Below are 20,609 nucleotides of genomic sequence, written 5' to 3'. Positions count from 1 at the left end.
AGCGGCCAAATCATCGGCGCCCGGGGAGCAGTTGCTGTTGGGGGTAAACAGCCTTGCTCAAGCGCATCGGGGATTGAGAGTTTAGCTGTCCATGCTTTTTCTGATTGCAAGCTCCAGCCAATATGATAGCTAAAGTTTGGTAGATTTCATTGTAAAGAATAATAATAATAATAATAATAATAATAATAATAATAATAATAATTGAAATGATGCTATTTAGCAGACACTTTTATCCAAAGCGACTTACAGCAACAATGTATAGCTTTAAATATGTTATTGTCATGTCTCCTCCCGTTGCTCCCCTCCGGTGCTCGGATTCGCCGGGATACTGAGCCACCGGTCTGAGCACACCACCTCGGCAACACCGGAATGGAAACCCAACGCACCCTAATCACCTCCAGCGCACCTGCACCTCATCATCTCATCACCACCCCTATATAGCCCTGGACTGTTCAGTGTTGTGTGTGATTGTTAGTGTCATGTCGTCGCGTCGCTCTTTGTTGTTCTCTTGCTCAGTGTTAAGTAAACCTTTACATTGTTGATTCCTGCGTCTGCGTCCTGCCTCTTTGTATCCTCAGTACTCGTCACAGAATCACACACCTCACGAAGATGGATGCAGCAGGTAATCAATCAATCAATCAATCAATCAATTTTATTTTATATAGCCCTTCTTACATCAGCTAATATCTCGAAGTGCTGTACAGAAACCCAGCCTAAAACCCCAAACAGCTAGTAATGCAGGTGTAGAAGCACGGTGGCTAGGAAAAACTCCCTAGAAAGGCAAAACCTAGGAAGAAACCTAGAGAGGAACCAGGCTATGAGGGGTGGCCAGTCCTCTTCTGGCTGTGCCGGGTGGAGATTATAACAGAACCATGCCAAGATGTTCAAAAATGTTCATAAGTGACAAGCATGGTCAAATAATAATCAGGAATAAATCTCAGTTGGCTTTTCATAGCCGATCATTAGAGTTTAAAACAGCAGGTCTGGGACAGGTAGGGGTTCCATAACCGCAGGCAGAACAGTTTAAACTGGAATAGCAGCAAGGCCAGGCGGACTGGGGACAGCAAGGAGTCACCACGGCCGGTAGTCCCGACGTATGGTCCTAGGGCTCAGGTCTCTCAGTTGGCTTTTCATAGCCGATCATTTAGAGTTGAAAACAGCAGGTCTGGGACAGGTAGGGGTTTCGTAGCCGCAGGCAGAACAGTTGAAACTGGAATAGCAGCAAGGCCAGGCGGACTGGGGACAGCAAGGTGTCATCATGCCCGGTAGTCCTGACGTATGGTCCTAGGGCTCAGGTTCTCAGAGAGAAAGAGAGAACGAGAGAATTAGAGAGAGCATACTTAAATTCACACAGGACACTGGATAAGACAGGAGAAGTACTCCAGGTATAACCAACTAACCCCAGCCCCCCGACACATAAACTACTGCAGCATAAATACTGGAGGCTGAGACAGGAGCGGTCCGGAGACACTGTGGCCCCATCCGAAGAAACCCCGGACAGGGCCAAACAGGAAGGATATAACCCCACCCACTCCGCCAAAGCACAGCCCCCGCACCACTAGAGGGATATCCCCAACCACCAACTTACAATCCTGAGACAAGGCCGAGTATAGCCCACAGAGGTCTCCACCACAGCACAAACCAAGGGGGGAGGGCGCCAACCCAGACAGGAAGATCACGTCAGTAACTCAACCCACTCAAGTGACGCACCCCCCAGGGACGGCATGAAAGAGCACCAGCAGGCCAGTGACTCAGCCCCTGCAACAGGGTTAGAGGCAGAGAACCCCAGTGGAGAGGGGAACCGGCCCGGCAGAGACAGCAAGGGCTGTTCGTTGCTCCAGCCTTTCCGTTCACCTTCACACTCCTGGGCCAGACTACACTCAATCATATGACCTACTGAAGAGATAAGTCTTCAGTAAAGACTTAAAGGTTGAGACCGAGTCTGCGTCTCTCACATGGGTAGGCAGACTGTTCCATAAAAATGGAGATCTATAGGAGAAAGCCCTGCCTCCCGCTGTTTGCTTAGAAATTCTAGGGACAATTAGGAGGCCTGCGTCTTGTGACCGTAGCGTACGTATTGGTATGTACGGCAGGACCAACTCGGAAAGATAGGTAGGAGCAAGCCCATGTAACGCTTTATAGGTTAACAGTAAAACCTTGAAATCAGCCCTTGCCTTAACAGGAAGCCAGTGTAGGGAAGCTAGCACTGGAGTAATATGATCAAATTTCTTGGTTCTAGTCAGGATTCTAGCAGCCGTATTTAGCACTAACTGAAGTTTATTTAGTGCTTTATCCGGGTAGCCGGAAAATAGAGCATTGCAGTAGTCTAACCTAGAAGTAACAAATGCATGGATTAATTTTTCTGCATCATTTTTGGACAGAAAATTTCTGATTTTTGCAATGTTACGTAGATGGAAAAAAGCTGTCCTTGAAACAGTCTTGATATGTTCGTCAAAAGAGAGATCAGGGTCAAGAGTAACGCCTAGGTCCTTCACAGTTTTATTTGAGACGACTTTACAACCATCAAGATGAATTGTCAGATTTAACAGAAGATCTCTTTGTTTCTTGGGACCTAGAACAAGCATCTCTGTTTTGTCCGAGTTTAAAAGTAAAAAGTTTTCAGCCATCCACTTCCTTATGTCTGAAACACAGGCTTCTAGCGAGGGCAATTTTGGGGCTTCACCATGCTTCATTGAAATGTACAGCTGTGTGTCATCCGCATAGCAGTGAAAGTTAACATTATGTTTTCGAATAACATCCTCCTGGAGTTTCCCAGCGCATCGACCAGCAGCAGATTGCCCAGCTGAACGCCGCCATGCAGGAAGTTCTCCAAACGCTGCATAAACTGACCATCGCTCCGGTTCCACCTCAGGGAGCGGCGAGTGCACCCAGTCCATCTCCTCCCATGCTATCACCAATGTCTGAGGGACCCCTCGCCCTGCCGGAGCGCTATGACGGGAAAACAACGAAATGTAGAGGCTTCCCGCTACAGGTTTCACTGTATCTGGCGCGTCAGCCCAATCCATCGAGTTCGCTACTGAAGGGAAAGGTGCTGGTTTGGGCCACGGCAGTCTGGGAAGGAGGTGAGGCCGCAGCGCTTCCCTACTACACCTTCCTCACTCGGTTCAGGGTGGTGTTCGATCATCCCTCGGAGGGAAAGGACGGGGGTGAGCGTCTCCTCCGTCTACAACAGGGAGAGGAGGCCGCGTTCGAGTACGCCCTGAGCTTTGCACGGTGGCGACGTCTTCTGGCTGGAATGAGCGTGCTCTGCACACGGCCTTCAGGAGAGGCTTGCGAGAGGACATCACGACGGAACTCGCATGTCGGGACGACGAGATGGACCTTGATACCCTCATCGCCACTTCCATTCATCTTGACGACATGTTGAGAGACCGACGGCGTTCCCAACACCACCTGGAGCCTCGACGCTCAACCCATCTGAGCTATGGACGCCACCCTGCCTCCGAGTCCTCACCCATGGAGGTGGACAGCACCCCCTACACCACCACAGATCTCCTGGCGGCTCCCTATCTAGGCGGTATGACTCCCGTCGCAGCTCCGTGAGTGTTTCGTCATCACCTGTCACCAAACCATTGTTTTTAGTTCCCCTAACGGTGAATGGTTCTTCCTTCTCTTCGCTTTCCACGGCCATGATAGATTCTGGATCAGCGGGGAACCTTGTCGATAGGGAGCTGGTCTCTGAATGGGGGTTGCCCACCGTTCCACTGCCTTCTCCGTTACACGTCACCTCGCTTGACAAAAAACCACTTTGATCAGGCACCATTACACACGTCACTCTCCCCATCACCATTCCCACACTACCATAGTACCACGAGGAGCTGTCCTTCCACATCGTCACGTCACCCCTTCACTGGATCGCCTTGGGATTGCCCTGGCTCAGACTACACAACCCCACCATCAATTGGATCACAGCCTGGTCCCCCTCATGCCGGAGGACCTGCCTGCCGGTGGTTTGTTGTTCCACATCAGTGAAGAGTCCGCCCTCCAGCCCAACATTCCACGTGAGTACGCAGATCTCTCCGATGTCTTCTCTGCCTCCAAGGCTAAGTGTCTCCCTCCTCACAGGCCCTGGGACTGCGCCATTGACCTGCTGGAGGGACAACACCCCCGACGAGTCGCATTTACTCCCTTTCCGTAGCGAAGACTGAGGCCATGGAGAAGTATGTGGCGGAGACCATGAAACAGGGGTTCATCAGAGGCTCTACCTCTCCTGCCTCCGCCAGCTTCTTCTTCGTGGCCAAAAAAGACGGAGGACTGAGGCCGTGCATTGACTACCGGGGGCTGAATGCAGTCACCACCAAGAATTGGTACCCCCTCCCTCTGGTTCCATCGGCCATCGAGCAGCTGCGAGGGGCCCGGTACTTTACCAAGTTGGACCTGAGGAGTGCCTACAACCTGATCCAAATCCGGGAAGGAGACGAGTGGAAGACGGCATTCAACACTACCTCAGGCCACTATGAATACTGCGTCATGCCCTACGGCCTCGCCAACGCACCTTCCGTGTTCCAGTCCTTCGCCAATGACGTGTTCCGAGACATGCTGAGTAGACAGGTGGTGGTGTACAGCAACGATATCCTGATCTACTCGGCTATGTTCGAGGAGCTTGTCAGGGACGTCCAAGTGGTCCTACTCCACCTCCGGGAACACAGCCTGTTGTTGAAGGGGGAGAAATGCGAATTCCACCAACAGGCCATCTCCTTCCTGGGATACAGGATCAGTCCTCAGGGGGTGTTCATGGAAAGAGTGAAGACGGACGCCATCAGGTCATGGCCAGTCGTCACCACCATCAAGGGCCTACAGAGCTTTCTGGGCTTTGCGAATTTCTACCGGCGTTTCATCAGGTCCTTAAGCTCCATAGCCGCCCCGCTCACCTCTCTCCTTAAGGGTGGGCCTCAGAAGCTGTCCTGGAACCCTGAGGCTGACGCTGCCTTCAAGAGGCTGAAGGAGAGGTTCACCACAGCGACCCTCCTAAAACACCCAGATCCAGCTCGTCCTTTCATCCTGGAGGTGGACGCATCTGAGGAGGGCGTGGGTGGGGTTGGGTGGGGTCCTCTCCCAGTGGCAAGGTAAGCCAGAGAAAATGTATCCCTGTGCCTGTTTTCTCTAAAAAGATTACCCCCGCAGAGAGGAACTATGGACTTGGAGACAGGGAGCTGTTGGCGGTGGTCCTCGCTCTGGAGGAATGGAGACTGGCTGGAGGGCGCAGTCCAGCCATTCCGGATTCTCGCTGACCACCGGAATTTGGCGCACATACGGGCAGCGAAACGGATGAACTCTCGTCAAGCCCGGTGGGCCCAATTTCTTACTCGCTTTCAGTTTATTCTGTCCTACCGCCCAGGATCCCAGAATGTGAAAGCCAACACACTCTCCAGGATGCACCATACCAGAGAAAGGAAGGATCTGGGGGGTCCTATCCTGCCCCCGTCTCATCGTGGCACCTGTTGTTTGGGATGTGGATGAAGACATCCGCCTGGCAGCTCAGGAGGACCCAGTGCCTGCCAACACCCCTCCGGGACGCGTGTATGTACCCACCAGGGTCCGTGACCACCTGCTGATCTGGGCGCACAGCACCCTTACGGCAGGGCACTCCGGTATTACGCGCACCCTACATTCTCTCTCACAAAAATACTGGTGGCCCATCTTGGCTACTGATGTCTCCCACTATATGAACTCCAGTTCCGTATGTGCCCAAACGAAGACACCTCGGAACGCCCCAGGAGGCAAACTACTTCCTCTCCCAGTGCCTCAGTGACCTTGGTCACACCTGTCCATAGACTTTGTCACCGACCTCCAACGTTCTGACGTCTTCACCACAGTCTTGGTGGTCGTAGATTGGTTCTCCAAATCATGCCGTTTTTTGCCACTAACTGGTCTTCCTTCTGCTCTTCAGGTCGCTGAGGTCCTGTTCCAACCGGTCTTCTGGCATTATGGACTTCCGGAGGACATCACCTCGGACCGTGGCCCCCAATTCACCTCCCGAGTGTGGAAGGCTTTCCTGGAGAAGATCGGGGCCACAGCCAGCCTCACTTCCGGGTATAGGCCTCAGTTGAATGGGCAGGTGGAGCGCATGAACCAGGAGCTGGGGAGGTTTCTTCGTTGCCACTGTCAGGACCGGCAGGGTGAGTGGGTGAGGTTTCTTCCCTGGGCAGAAAATGCCCAGAACTCCCTCGTTCACTCCTCCACGGGGCTCACTCCCTTCCAGTGCGTCCTGGGGTACCAGCCGGCCCTGGCCCCTTGGACACCCAGCCAGACCGATGCGTCCGCTGTTGACGAGTGGTTCTGCAGGGCCGGACAGGTCTGGGGCGCCGCCCATGTCCATCCCCAGAGGGCCATTCGTCAGCAGAAGGACCAAGCCAACCGCCACCGCAGTGAGGCCCCCGTATTCCAGCCTGGTGATCGTGTCTGGCTGTCCACTAAAACCCTCCCTCTTCGCCTGCCCTGCTGGGCGGCAGGTAGCTTAGTGGTTAAGAGCGTTGTGCCAGTAACCGAAAGGTCGCTGGTTCTAATCCCCGAGCCGACTAGGTGAAAAATCTGTCGCTGTGCCCTTGAGCAAGGCACTTAACTCTAATTGCTCCTGTAAGTCGCTCTGGATAAGAGCGTCTGCTAAATGACTAAAATTTAAAAAAGAAACTGAGCCCCTGGTTTGTGGGGCCATTTAAGGTCCTCCGGCGGATAAATGAGGTATCGTACCGGCTGCTCCTTCCCCCTCACTACCGTGTCTCATCCACCTTTCATGTGTCTCTCCTCAGGCCGGTGGTTCCTGGTACTCTGGCAGATGCCGTTCCCCGGGGTACGCGCCCCCGGTCATTCACGGGAGTCTGGCGTATGCGGTGAGGGACCTGCTGGACTCCAGGTTCCGTGGGGGACGGCTCCGTTACCTGGTGGACTAGGAGGGGTATGGTCCTGAGGAGAGGAGCTGGGTTCCGGCTGGGGACGTTCTGGACCCCCAACCTAATTTGGGACTTCCACCATCGCCGCCCTGACCGGCCCGCTCCTCGTCCTCTGGGTCGTCCTCCTGGCCAGCGACGTCCTGTGGCGTGAGCCAGTACTGTCACGTCTCCCTCCGGCGCTCTGATTTGCCGGTCTACTGAGCCACCGGTCTGAGCGCACCACCTCGGCAACACCGGAATGGAAACCCAACGCACCCTAATCACCTCCAGCGCACCTGCACCTCATTTCATCACCACCCCTATATAGCCCTGGACTGTTCAGTGTTGTGTGTGTGATTGTTAGTGTCGTGTAGTCGCTCTTTGTTGTTCTCTTGCTCAGTGTTAAGTAAACCTTTACATTGTTGATGTCTACGTCTTGCCTCTTCGTATCCTCAGTACTCGTCACAGTTATCTTCAGATTAGACATTGTTGAACCTTGTGCTTTTCCAATATTTTTTGTTAATATGGTCAAAGTCTTAGTAAAAACTAGAAAGGACATTTTGAGAACATTATTTGGCTTGAGTAATTTTTATTTACTTTGCCAGAATTTTATACTAATAGCCTAAAAATTGAAGTATTGGGATGATACATTTGCTTCATGACTAACACCTCCATGTGACAGTGCCAAATAAAGTGTCTGTTTTCTTCTGACAAATGTCAGATGTTAATAAAATGCTGTTGAAGGCCTATTTTTACTGTCGCAATTAGGCTACTAGCAAAGTACATTGCGCAAAGTACTGCACAAGATAGGCCAACATCCTGCCAAATAACATAAACAATTCCAGAAACATTTAACTAAATGTAACAATTACAATCCAATCATAACAATCCAAATACAAAACTATTAGTTTCAACTTTTTTGTGTGAAACTGAGCAATCTTTTTAGTTCACTAATTTGTGCATATGGATGATATCAAAGTGCAACCCATCTAGTCGCTCAATTCAAATAGTGGTCATGTGTAGAAATGAGTGTGAACAGCCTGTCTAGGTCAGGTATGTAAAAGAACACAATGATTTTTATGGCCTCCATGGCGACCTTCTCTTACTCTGTTGTAAATGCAGCTTTTGTTCTACTAAAGTGCAATTCCTTTCCCTGACTGATAGTAAACACTAGCCATATTCTAAGACTTGGAACACTTGACATTGAAACCTAACATGTCTAAAGCTGCTGACTCAATTCCCTCAGTCATGATACATGTAACAGAGAGCTTGGGCTGACCACTATCTCAGATAATGTGGTCCTCTGTAGCTCAATTGGTAGAGCATGGCACTTGTAATGCCAGGGTAGTGGGTTCGATCCCCGGGACCACCCATACGTAAAAATGTATGCACACATGACTAAGTCGCTTTGGATACAAGCGTCTGCTAAATGGCATATTATTATTTATTTTTTAATGAATTATATCTGGTAGGCCATTTATACACTCACGGTACTGTAAATCACTTTGGATAAAAAGTGTCTGCTAAATAGCATATTAATTATAATGTACCTTTGAATGTAAGTATGTATGGGCTCTCTTAAAATACTGACTTCTCTGAAATGGTGACGTTCAACGGTAATGGTACTCCCAAAATCATTTCAATGGTTGCTACCCTTTTTACTTTTGAATAGTAGTTGAGTGTATAGATTGACCCTTATCCTAGTAAGTTGTATCCTAGTAAAATGTATATTACTTTGAAATCAGCACCTTTATTAAGGCCCTATAATCATAAGATGATCATATAAAGCCACTCATTTACAGTACTATTATTATGACGCTACAGACTGTGTCCATTCTAGGGTAGTAACCTTTTTGCACATTGTTGCAGTACCAAGGAATATTGACAGGCTTTTGCATTGAGCTCTTTCTACTCTGACAAACACAGCTCAGCAATACTAAGTATACTTTTTTGTAAATGTAAATTATAACCCAAGTACAAATGACATCTAGCCTTACATGTTTTCTTTATGCATGTGTGTTTCATCAAGCAATGGACAGACCAGATGCAGGTTCTGAGGAGGAGACATTGAAATCCAAACAATTGATCCAGGTTTGTTTCCATTTTTCAAATCAAAGAGTTCATTTCCAGCTTCATTCATAACTGATTGGCTTTGAATTGTATCACACATATCTTGGTTTTCCTACATTTGCTTGGTGTATTTATTTGTCTGCAGATATAATGTAGAGCTGGTATGCAACCATTTGGATACAGAAGTGCGACCATTCATCGAACCCGTTGACTTTCTGAGATTGATCGGAATCGAGAAGGACCTGAGCTCAGGGCTTGAGGCGTTATCTGGGGTGGCCCTACCCAGAGGAAGTGGTGAGATGGATAAGTTGAAAACTTTTGAGTAGAGAGTAGCAGATGGATGGAGAAACATTTTTCAACCCAACTGGGTCTTCCTCAAGTCAGCGCTGCACTGCATTGGTCAAAACATGTTGTCATGCATCTGCTACTGCATGATTTTATCAGGTAGATCAGTTGTTCTCTTTATAATTTATGTGCTGCATTTCTTATATTGAATAACAAATATATATAGGTAGGTATTGTCACCAGGTGTCCATTGGAATTGAAACTAAGGAAGAGTTTTGGAGGAAAATGGAAGGCAAAGATCAGCTATCAAGGGGTAGTGGAGACTTTTGAGGACCCCTCATTGGTTGAGATTCATGTCAGAACAGGTATGCAAGTTTCAACTGAATGTAAAGCATGACATTTCACTGTATATTCTCCACAATATACACTGCATTCAGAAAGTATTCAAACCTCTTGACTTTTTCCACATTTTGTTACGTTAGAGCCTTATTCTAAAATGGATTAAATAAATGTTTTTTCTCATAAATCTACATACAATACCCAATAATGACAAAACAAAAACAGGTTTTTAGAAATGTTTGCACATTTATAAAAAATAAATAACTGAAATATGACATTTACATAAGTATTCAGACCCTTTACTCAGTTCTTTGTTGAAGCACCTTTGGCAGTGATTACAGCCTTGAGTCTTCTTGTGTATGACGCTACAAGCTTGGCACACCTGTATTTGGAGAGTTTCTCTAATTTTTTCTCTGCAGATCCTCTCAAGCTCTGTCAGGTTGGATGGGGAGTGTCGCTGCACAGCTATTTTCAGGTATTCCCAGAGATTTCTGATCGGGTTCTAGTCCGGGCTCTGGCTGGGCCACTCAAGGACATTCAAAGGCTTGTCCCGAAGCCACTCCTGCGTTGTCTTGGCTGTGTGCTTAGGGTCGTTGTCCTGTTGGAAGGTGAACCTTCACCCCAGTCTGAGGTCCTGAGCGCTCTTGAGCAGGTTTTCATCAAGGATCTCTCTGTACTTTGCTCCGTTCATATTCCCTCAATCCTGATTAGTCTCCCTGCCGCTGAAAAACATCCCCACAGCATGACGCTGCAGCCACCATGCTTCACCGTAGGGATGGTATTGGCCAGGTGATGAGCAGTGCCTGGTTTCCTCCATATGTGACGCTTGGCAATCAGGCCAAAGAGTTCAATCTTGGTGTCATCAGTCCAGATAATCTTGTTTCTCATGGTCTGAGAGTCTTTAGGTGCCTTTTGGCAAACTCCAAACAGGTTGTCATGTGCCTTTTACTGAGGAGTAAAAACAAAACCAACTATTTAATCCATTTTAGAACATGGCTCTAACGTAACAAAATGTGGAAAAAGTCAAGGTGTCTGAATACTTTCCGAAAGCACTGTATATACTGAACAAATATATAAACAGAACATGCAACAAATTCAACAATTTTACTGAGTAACAGCTCATATAAGGGAATCAGTCAATTGAAATAAATAAATTAGGCCCTAATCTATGGATTTCATGACTGGGCAAGCCCACCCACTTGGGAGCCAGGCCCACCCACTGGTGGCTGGTCTCAGACGATCCCGCAAGTAAAGAAGCTGGATGTGGAGGTCCTGGGCTGGCGTGGTTACACGTGGTCTGTGGTTGTGAGGCTGGTTGGACGTACTGCCAAATTCTTTAAAACAACATTGGAGGTGGCTTATAAGACTCCTGAACATCTAATCAAATGGCTACCCAGACTAGGCCACTCCAGGACCTTGAGATGCTTCTTACGGAGCCACTCCTTAGTTGCCCTGGCTGTGTGTTTCGGGTCATTGTCATGCTGGATGACCCAGCCACGACCCATCTTCAATGCTCTTACTGAGGGAAGGAGGTTGTTGGCCAAGATCTCGCGATACATGGCCCCATCCATCCTCCCCTCAATTCGGTGCAGTCGTCCTGTCCCCTTTGCAGAAAAGCATCCCCAAATAATGATGTTTCCACCTCCATGCTTCACGGTTGGGATGGTGTTCTTGGGGTTTTACTCATCCTTCTTCTTCCTCCAAACACGGCGAGTGGAGTTTAGACTAAAAAGCTCTATTTTTGTCTCATCAGACCACATGACCTTTCCCCATTCCTCCTCTGGATCATCCAGATGGTCATTGGCAAACTTCAGACAAGCCTGGACATGCGCTGGCTTGAGCAGGGGGACCTTGCGTGCACTGCAGGATTTTAATCCATGACGGCGTAGTGTGTTACTAATGGTTTTCTTTGAGACTGTGGTCCCAGCTCTCTTCAGGTAATTGACCATGTCCTACCATGTAGTTCTGGGCTGATCCCTCACCTTCCTCATGATCATTGATGCCCCACGAGGTGAGATCTTGCATGGAGCCCCAGACCGAGGTTGATTGACCGTCATCTTGAACTTCTTCAATTTTCTAATAATTGCGCCAACAGTTGTTGCCTTCTCACCAAGCTGCTTGCCTATTGTCCTGTATTCCATCCCAGCCTTGTGCAGGTCTACAATTTTATCCCTGATGTCCTTACACAGCTCTCTGGTCTTGGCCATTGTGGAGAGCTTGGAGTCTGTTTGATTGAGTGTGTGGACAGGTGTCTTTTATACAAGTAACGAGTTCAAACAGGTGCAGTTAATACAGGTAATGAGTGGAGAACAGGAGGGCTTCTTAAAGAAAAACTAACAGGTCTGTGAGAGCCGGAATTCTTACTGGTTGGTAGGTGATCAAATACTTATGTCATGCAATAAAATGCAAATTAATTACTTAAAAATCATACAATGTGATTTTCTGGATTTTTTTTCCGTCTCTCACAGTTGAAGTGTACCTATGATAACAATTACAGACCTCTACATGCTTTGTAAGTAGGAAAACCTGCAAAATCGGCAGCGTATCAAATACTTGTTCTCCCCACTGTATCTCTCTCTCTCTCTCTCTCTCTCTCTCTCTCTCTCTCTCTCTCTCTCTCTCTCTCTCTCTCTCTCTCTCTCTCTCTCTCTTTATTTATATATATATATATATATATATATATATAGACAGTACCAGTCAAAACTTTGGACACACTTACTCATTCAAGCTTTTTCTTTATTTCTACTATTTTCTACATTGTAGAATAATAGTGAAGACATCAAACCATGAAATAACACATATGGAATCATCCAGGCCGTGACCGGGAGACCCATGGGGCGGCGCACAATTGGCCCAGCGTCGTCCAGGGTTGGGGAGGAAATGGCCAGCAGGGATGTAGCTCAGTTGGTAGAGCATTGCTTTTGCAACGCCAGGATTGTGGGTTCGATTCCCACGGGGGGCCAGTATGAAAAAAATTAAAAATAATGTATGCACTCACTAACTGTAAGTCGCTCTGGATAAGAGCGTCTGCTAAATGACGTAAATGTAGTAGCCAAAAAAAGTGTTAAACAAATCAAAATATATTTGAGATTCTTCAAATAGCCACCCTTTGCCTTGATGACAGCTTTGCACACTCTTGGCATTCTCTCAACCTTCTTCACCTGGAATGCTTTTCCAACAGTCTTGAAGGAGTTCACACATATGCTGAGCACTTGTTGGCTGCTTTTCCTTCACTCTACCGTCCGACTCATCCCAAACCATATCAAATGGGTTGAGGTTGGGGGATTGTGGAGGCAAGGTTATCTGATGCAGCATTCCATCACTCTCCTTCTTGGTAAAATAGCTCTTACACAGCCTGGAGGTGTATTGGGTCATTGTCCTGTTGAAAGACAAATTATAGTCCCACTAAGCCTAAACCAGATGGGATGGCCTATCGCTGCAGAATGCTGTGGTAGCCATGCTGGTTAAGTGTGACTTGAATTCTAAATAAATCACAGACAGTGTCACCAGCAAAGCACCTTCACATCATAACACCTCCTCCTCCATTCTTTACGGTGGGTGGGAAATACACATGCGGAGATCATCCGTTCACCCACACCGCGTCTCACAAAGACACAGCGGTTGGAACCAAAAATCTCACATTTGGACTCGAGACCAAAGGACAAATTTCCACCGGTCTAATGTACATTGCTCGTATTTCTTGGCCCAAGCTAGTCTCTTCTTCTTTTTGCTGTCCTTAGTAGTGGTTTCTTTGCAGCAATTCGACCATGAAGGCCTGATTCACACAATCTCCTCTGAACAGTTGATGTTGAGATGTGTCTGTGAAGCATTTATTTGGGCTGCAATTTCTGAGGCTGGTAACTCTAATGAAGTTATCCTCTTCAGCAGAGGTAACTCTGTGTCTTCCTTTCCTGTGGCGGTCCTCACGAGAGCCCGTTTCATCATAGTGCTGGATGGTTTTTACGACTGCACTTGAAGAAACTTTCAAAGTTCTTGAAATATTCTTTATTGACTGACCTTCATGTCTTAAAGTAACGATGGACTGTCGTTTCTCGTTGCTTATTTGAGCTGTTCTTGCCATAATATGGACTTGGTCTTTTACCAAATAGGGCTATCTTCTGTATACCAACCCTACCTTGTCACAATACAACTGATTGGCTCAAACACATTAAGAAGGAAATACATTTTAACTTTTAACAAGGCACACCTGTTAATTGAAATGCATTCCAGGTGACTACCTCATGAAGCTGGTTGAGAGAATACCAAGAGTGTGCAAAGCTGTCATCAAGGCAAAGGGTGGCTATTTGAAGAATCTCAAATATAGAATATATTTTGAATTGTTTAACACTTTTTTGGTTACTACATGATTCCGTATGTGTTATTTCATAGTTTTGATATTTACATTTACATTTACATAATTTAGCAGATGCTCTTATCCAGAAAACCATCACACCACCACCACCATGCTTGACCTTTGGTATGATGTTCTTACTGTGGAATATAGAGTTTGGTTTTCGCCAGGCATTACTGGAACCATGTCGTCCAAAAAGTTATACTTTTGAATCAACTGTCCATAGAACGTTCTTCCAAGAGTCTTGATGATCATCCAGGTGCTTTTTGGCAATCTTGAGTCAAGTTTTTGGACGAGATGGGTCCCATTATGCCTGGCGAAAACCAAACTCTGCATTCCACAGTAAGAACATCATACCAAAGGTCAAGCATGGTGGTGGTGGTGTGATGGTTTGGGGATGCTTTGCTGACTCAGGACCTGGACAACTTGCCTTAATAGAAGGAACCATGAATTCTGCTCTGTATCAGAGAATTCTACAGGAGAATGTCAGACCATCCGTCTGTGAGCTGAAGCTGAAGCGCAGCTGGGTCATGCAGCAAGACAATGATCCAAAACACACAATCAAGTCTACATGAAAATTGCTAAAAAGCAACACATTTGAAGTTTTGGAATGGCCTAGTCAAAGTCCAGACCTAATCCCAATTGAGATGTTGTGGCAGGACTTGAAACAAGCATTTGGTTGGAGTCATTGCAGCTAAAGGTGGCACAAGCAGTTATTGAGTGTAAGGGGGCAATTACTTTTTCACACAGGGGAATTGGGTGTTGCATAACGTTGTTTATGAAATTAATGAAATAAATATATACTTTTTGTGTTACTTGTTCACTTATGTTCCCTTTATCTAATATTAGGTTTTGGTTGAAGATCTGATACCATTCAGTATCACAAATACAGTGGGGAAAAAAAGTATTTAGTCAGCCACCAATTGTGCAAGTTCTCCCACTTAAAAAGATGAGAGAGGCCTGTAATTTTCATCATAGGTACACGTCAACTATGACAGACAAAATGAGGGAAAAAAATCCAGAAAATCACATTGTAGGATTTTTTATGAATTTATTTGCAAATTATGGTGGAAAATAAGTATTTGGTCAACAACAAAAGTTTCTCAATACTTTGTTATATACCCTTTGTTGGCAATGACACAGGTCAAACGTTTTCTGTAAGTCTTCACAAGGTTTTCACACACTGTTGCTGGTATTTTGGCCCATTCCTCCATGCAGATCTCCTCTAGAGCAGTGATGTTTTGGGGCTGTCGCTGGGCAACACGGACTTTCAACTCCCTCCAAAGATTTTCTATGGGGTTGAGATCTGGAGACTGGCTAGGCCATTCCAGGACCTTGAAATGCTTCTTACGAAGCCACTCCTTCGTTGCCCGGGCGGTGTGTTTGGGATCATTGTCATGCTGAAAGACCCAGCCACGTTTCATCTTCAATGCCCTTGCTGATGGAAGGAGGTTTTCACTCAAAATCACATGATAAATGGCCCCATTCATTCTTTCCTTTACACGGATCAGTCGTCCTGGTCCCTTTGCAGAAAAACAGCCCCAAAGCATGATGTTTCCACCCCCATGCTTCACAGTAGGTATGGTGTTCTTTGGATGCAACTCAGCATTCTTTGTCCTCCAAACACGACAAGTTCTATTTTGGTTTCATCTGACCATATGACATATGACATTCTCCCAATCCTCTTCTGGATCATCCAAATGCACTCTAGCAAACTTCAGACGGGCCTGGACATGTACTGGCTTAAGCAGGGGGACACGTCTGCACTGCAGGATTTGAGTCCCTTGCGGCGTAGTGTGTTACTGATGGTAGGCTTTGTTACTTTGGTCCCAGCTCTCTGCAGGTCATTCACTAGGTCCCCCGTGTGGTTCTGGGATTTTGCTCACCGTTCTTGTGATCATTTTGACCCCATGGGGTGAGATCTTGCGTGGAGCCCCAGATCGAGGGAGATTATAAGTGGTCTTGTATGTCTTCCATTTCCTAATAATTGCTCCCACAGTTGATTTCTTCAAACCAAGCTGCTTACCTATTGCAGATTCAGTCTTCCCAGCCTGGTGCAGGTCTACAATTTTGTTTCTGGTGTCCTTTGACAGCTCTTTGGTCTTGGCCATAGTGGAGTTTGGAGTGTGACTGTTTGAGGTTGTGGACAGGTGTCTTTTATACTGATAACAAGTTCAAACAGGTGCCATTAATACAGGTAACGAGTGGAGGACAGAGAAACCTCTTAAAGAAGAAGTTACAGGTCTGTGAGAGCCAGAAATCTTGCTTGTTTGTAGGTGACCAAATACTTATTTTCCACCATAATTTGCAAATAAATTCATTAAAAATCCTACAATTTGATTTTCTGGATTTTTCTTCTTCAATTTGTCTGTCATAGTTGACGTGTACCTATGATGAAAATGACAGGCCTCTCTCATCTTTTTAAGTGGGAGAACTTGCACAATTGGTGGCTGACTAAATACTTTTTTTCCCCACTGTATGCAAAAGTAGAGTAAATTAGAAAGGGGGCAAATACTTTTTCATAGCATACTGAACAAAAATATAAACACAACATGTAAAGTGTATATATAAAGTAAAGTATATATATACAGTATATTTATGAAGAGTTTATTTCCAAAATGTTATATATCAATTTTCTGAAATGTTGGTAAATTAGCTTTACATTTACTTTACATTTTACATTACATTTACTTTCATTGTTTAAATAATTTATGAACGCTATTGATGTGTTTTTTTCACTATATAATCATGGCATGGGGTTGTTCAATAACAGACATGTATCTGTTTAAAATCTATCACTTTATGGTTTCATTTCAGAGAAGGCTGCTGGCAACTTTATACCCTAGCAAAATTATATTTCACTCACAGAGTTGTTTGTTCTGTCTTTGCTCTGGGTATCATTTCAGCCCTCAACAAAGTGGTGACCATGATACAAAACTACGATAATGTACATTGTGGGAGAGAACTGATAACTTTCAGTGACTAAATGAACACACAGTTCAAAAGCACATCCTTGGACTTGAAGAGCTGCCCTTGGATGTCCTGAAGGTCATTTGAGGTACACTACATGACCAAAAGTATGTAGACACCTTCTCGTCGAACATCTCATTCCAAAATCATGGGCATTAATATGGAGTTGGTCCCCCTTTTGCTGCTATAACAGCCTCCACTCTTCTTGGAAGGCTTTCCACTAGATGTTGGAACATTGCTGCGGGGACTTGCTTCCATTCAGCCACAAGAGCATTAGTGAGGTTGGGCACTGATGTTGGGCGATTAGGCCTGGCTCGCAGTCGGTGTTCGATGAAGTTGAGGTCAGGGCTCTGTGCAGGCCAGTCAAGTTCTTCCACACTGATCTTAACAAACAATTTCTGTATGGACCTCGCTTTGTGCACAGGGGCATTGTCATACAGAAACAGGAAAGGGCCTTCCCCAAACGGTTGCCACAAAGTTGGAAGCACCGAATCATCTAGAATGTCATTGTATGCTGTAGTGTCAAGTTAATGGCTTGAGTGGTCATCTGAGGAAGGTGGTCAAGCGGGGAGAGAAAGTCTGAAGGCAGGCAGGAAGTGCGGTCTCATCAAGGTGTCTCGCTGTCTCTGGCTTTTCTGTAGTAGATCTTAGTCAGATTAAGTTTGAGCTAAGTCACGGCTTCTCTCCATCCTCAACCCCTGGACACTGGCTGGCATTGGAATCAAAAAAGCTAGCCAGCTAACGTTAGCTAAATAGCCAAACAAGAAAATGACTTGCCAGCTTCAGTCTTAACACTGTAGTGCATTCTGATTATATTAATTAGCTATATTATTTGGTAATTCTTAAACCAAAAAGATTGTAGGTAAAAAATGACATACAAATGTATTAATTACAAAATAATTTACAAAATGTACAGATGCTCTCTACTTAGGCTACTGCTAGGACTCCATGACAGCCATATAACCTTTGTAGAACTTTGACTCACAACCTTAATCTAGATTGTGGTATTTTTAGATAATCTCCCCCCCTTTGCCCTCAGAACAGCCTAAATTCATCGGGAATGGACTCTACAAGGTGTCAAAAGCATTCCACAGCTGGCCCATGTTGACTCCAATGCTTCCCACAGTTGTATCAAGTTGGCTGGATGTCCTTTGGGTAGTGGACCATTCTTGATACACACGGGAAACTGTTGAGCGTGAAAAACCCAGCAGCTTTGCAGTTCTTGACACACTCAAACCAGTACCTACTACCATACCCCGTTCAAAGGCACTTCCATCTTTTGTCTTGCCCATTCACCCTCTGAATGGCACACATACACAATCCATGTCTTAATTGTGTCAAGGCTTAAAAATACTTCTTTAACTTGTCTCCTCCCCTTCATCTACACTGATTTAAGTGGATTTAACAAGTGACATCAATAAGGGATCATAGCTTTCACCTGGATTCACCTGGTCAGTCTATGTCATGGAAAGAGCAGGTGTCCTTAATGTTTTGTACACTCAGTGTATATAGAGTTAGGCCAATGCGGTTGAACGTTCCGAGAGCTCCAGTTTTTCCTCCATAGCTGTTGCTAAGTGATAATTAACGCTTCCACATTGTGCTATTTATTTCTAATAGTTTTCAAAACCTATGAAGATGTCCAGTGAAGGCAGATATGCAATTTGTTGACACAGCGACACAGTAAAGACTTATATCCTGAATGCTAATCAATAAAAACGTCTGTTAAATTTACTGCTCTGTTTTGCTTGTTTACAGCGGGTCATTTCATAGGGAACTGTCAGAGGCACTCTCCAATTGTTACATCACCAACATTTCAAGAATAAAGTTCTATATGGGCGCTAACATCTAAAACCTGGCCTAACTCTCTATTTACAGTTTATGGCTCTGATTTGATCTAATGCAAATGGTGTCTTATTCCGATGAAAATTGTGGTTTAATCATTGGGAATTCTTATTAGACAATATACTGTAAAATTCCTATGCTGAAGGATGAAGTTTGCATTGATATTGCATGGTGTCACTATATTAGAGAGGAACTATAGACATAATGTTGAATATTGACCAGGAACAGGCCTTCAAATCTATATATTAACATTTTGTTTTGTTTTTGTTGAGTTTAGAGATGTGTGTGAAGCTTGTTTCTGAAGCTATCCTCAGCTCAGATGCCTGGCTTTGGTGAGTTAATGTGACATGGAATATTTTACATCATGGATAATGGTTGTGAAGTAAAAATGGATAATCATTGATAGAATGTTGTTTATTGAGTCATACATGTAGCGAACAATCAGTCACACAACACAATTCATCAGACTAAAATGTAAGATATCCAGTCGAAGCAGGCAGCCAAAGTTGAGAAGAGAATCAAAGAATACATCAATATAGAGCGATTGGTGTACACTCAGGATAGTATTTTTGTCAAGGGCTTGAAGGATCATAAATATCACTTCAAAGAAGCCTTTAAGGAAGAGCAGTTTAATGATCCAGAGGAAAGTTAGGAGGACAAGGACATCACTGCTACATTCAACAGTGCCACATTTGAAACCAAGAAGGTATGTTTGACAGCAGTTTGTTTTTCATAATAGGTAGTGGCGGGGGTGGATATTCTACTTTAGTCAAGGAGGGCATACACTGGCAAAGTTCAGGAAGCATTGCAATAACCCAAACCCAAAGGGGCCCGGCTTTGCATGTTAGAGTACATACCGGAAATACAAGAGCAATTCAGAGAAAAACAAGGGGAAAGGAAAGGCTACTAAAACAGTGGTGTCCTTTTAAAAAAAGACATACATAGGAGTAATCACATAGTTTTTCAATTGCGTGTTTCACCATACAGTGTCATTATCTGTTCCACCCACTCCTAGATTGTCTACCAGCGCCATGCATATTACGTGCCAATGCTGATCCTGAAATTCATGCTTAAGGAGTGAGCCAAGATGCTGCATATCCAGATGATGGATCTGAGAGAGAGCTGATGTTTTCAAACTGCTAGGCGAAGACTCCACGGCAGGCCGCAGGAGCGCCGACCTGCATCCACGCCTGGACTGTCTGAAAAGGCCCAAGAAAAGCTCAGTGATTATTAGGGCTCTCAATACTGTAGTACCATTTTATGTCATATTTGTTTGTTTATTGATGTGTTTATTTGGATCCCCATTAGCTTTTGCAGGAGCAGCAGCTATTCTTCCTGTGGTCCACAAAAAACACAAAACATTACAATTAACAAAAAATTGATACACTGATAAACAAGGACAGTCACAGAAATGTATTATACCCCAAAAAAATTATACAAACAATGCAACAACAATAAATTATGTGTGTTAGTGGGTCTGTGTGTGCATGTGTTTGTGAGTGTCCCCTCACAGTCCCCGCCATTCCATGAGTTGTGTAATCTGTTTTTTAAAGGTAATTCCGCTGTTTGCTTGAGTAATTGGAGATGGAAGAGAGTTCCATGCATTCATGGTTCTGTATAAAACTGTACGTTGCCGCAAATTCGTTTTGGACTTGGGGACTGAGAAGAGACCACTGGTGGCATGTCTTTTGGGGTATGTACTGCATGGGCGTCTGAGCTGAATGTTATTTGATTATGCAGAATTTTTGTCACAGTAATATTTCTCATTAAATCTAGCACAGAAGCAGTTCACCTCTCATAAACCCTCAACCAGGAAAGACTGGCATGCATGTTGCTGATGTTAGTTCTGTATGTGCAGTTAA

General features: G+C 45.3%; 1 pseudogene; it reads left to right on the top strand.

The window, feature by feature from the left end:
- Nucleotides 1-7,915: 7,915 nt before the first annotated feature.
- LOC121585320 lies at nt 7,916-19,981 on the top strand (annotated as a pseudogene).
- The last annotated feature ends 628 nt before the right edge of the window (nt 19,982-20,609 follow it).

This window comes from Coregonus clupeaformis, chromosome 17, assembly GCF_020615455.1.
Source record: "Coregonus clupeaformis isolate EN_2021a chromosome 17, ASM2061545v1, whole genome shotgun sequence".
Taxonomy (NCBI): Eukaryota; Metazoa; Chordata; class Actinopteri; order Salmoniformes; family Salmonidae; genus Coregonus; species Coregonus clupeaformis.
This window is presented reverse-complemented; position numbering and strand designations above follow the sequence as displayed.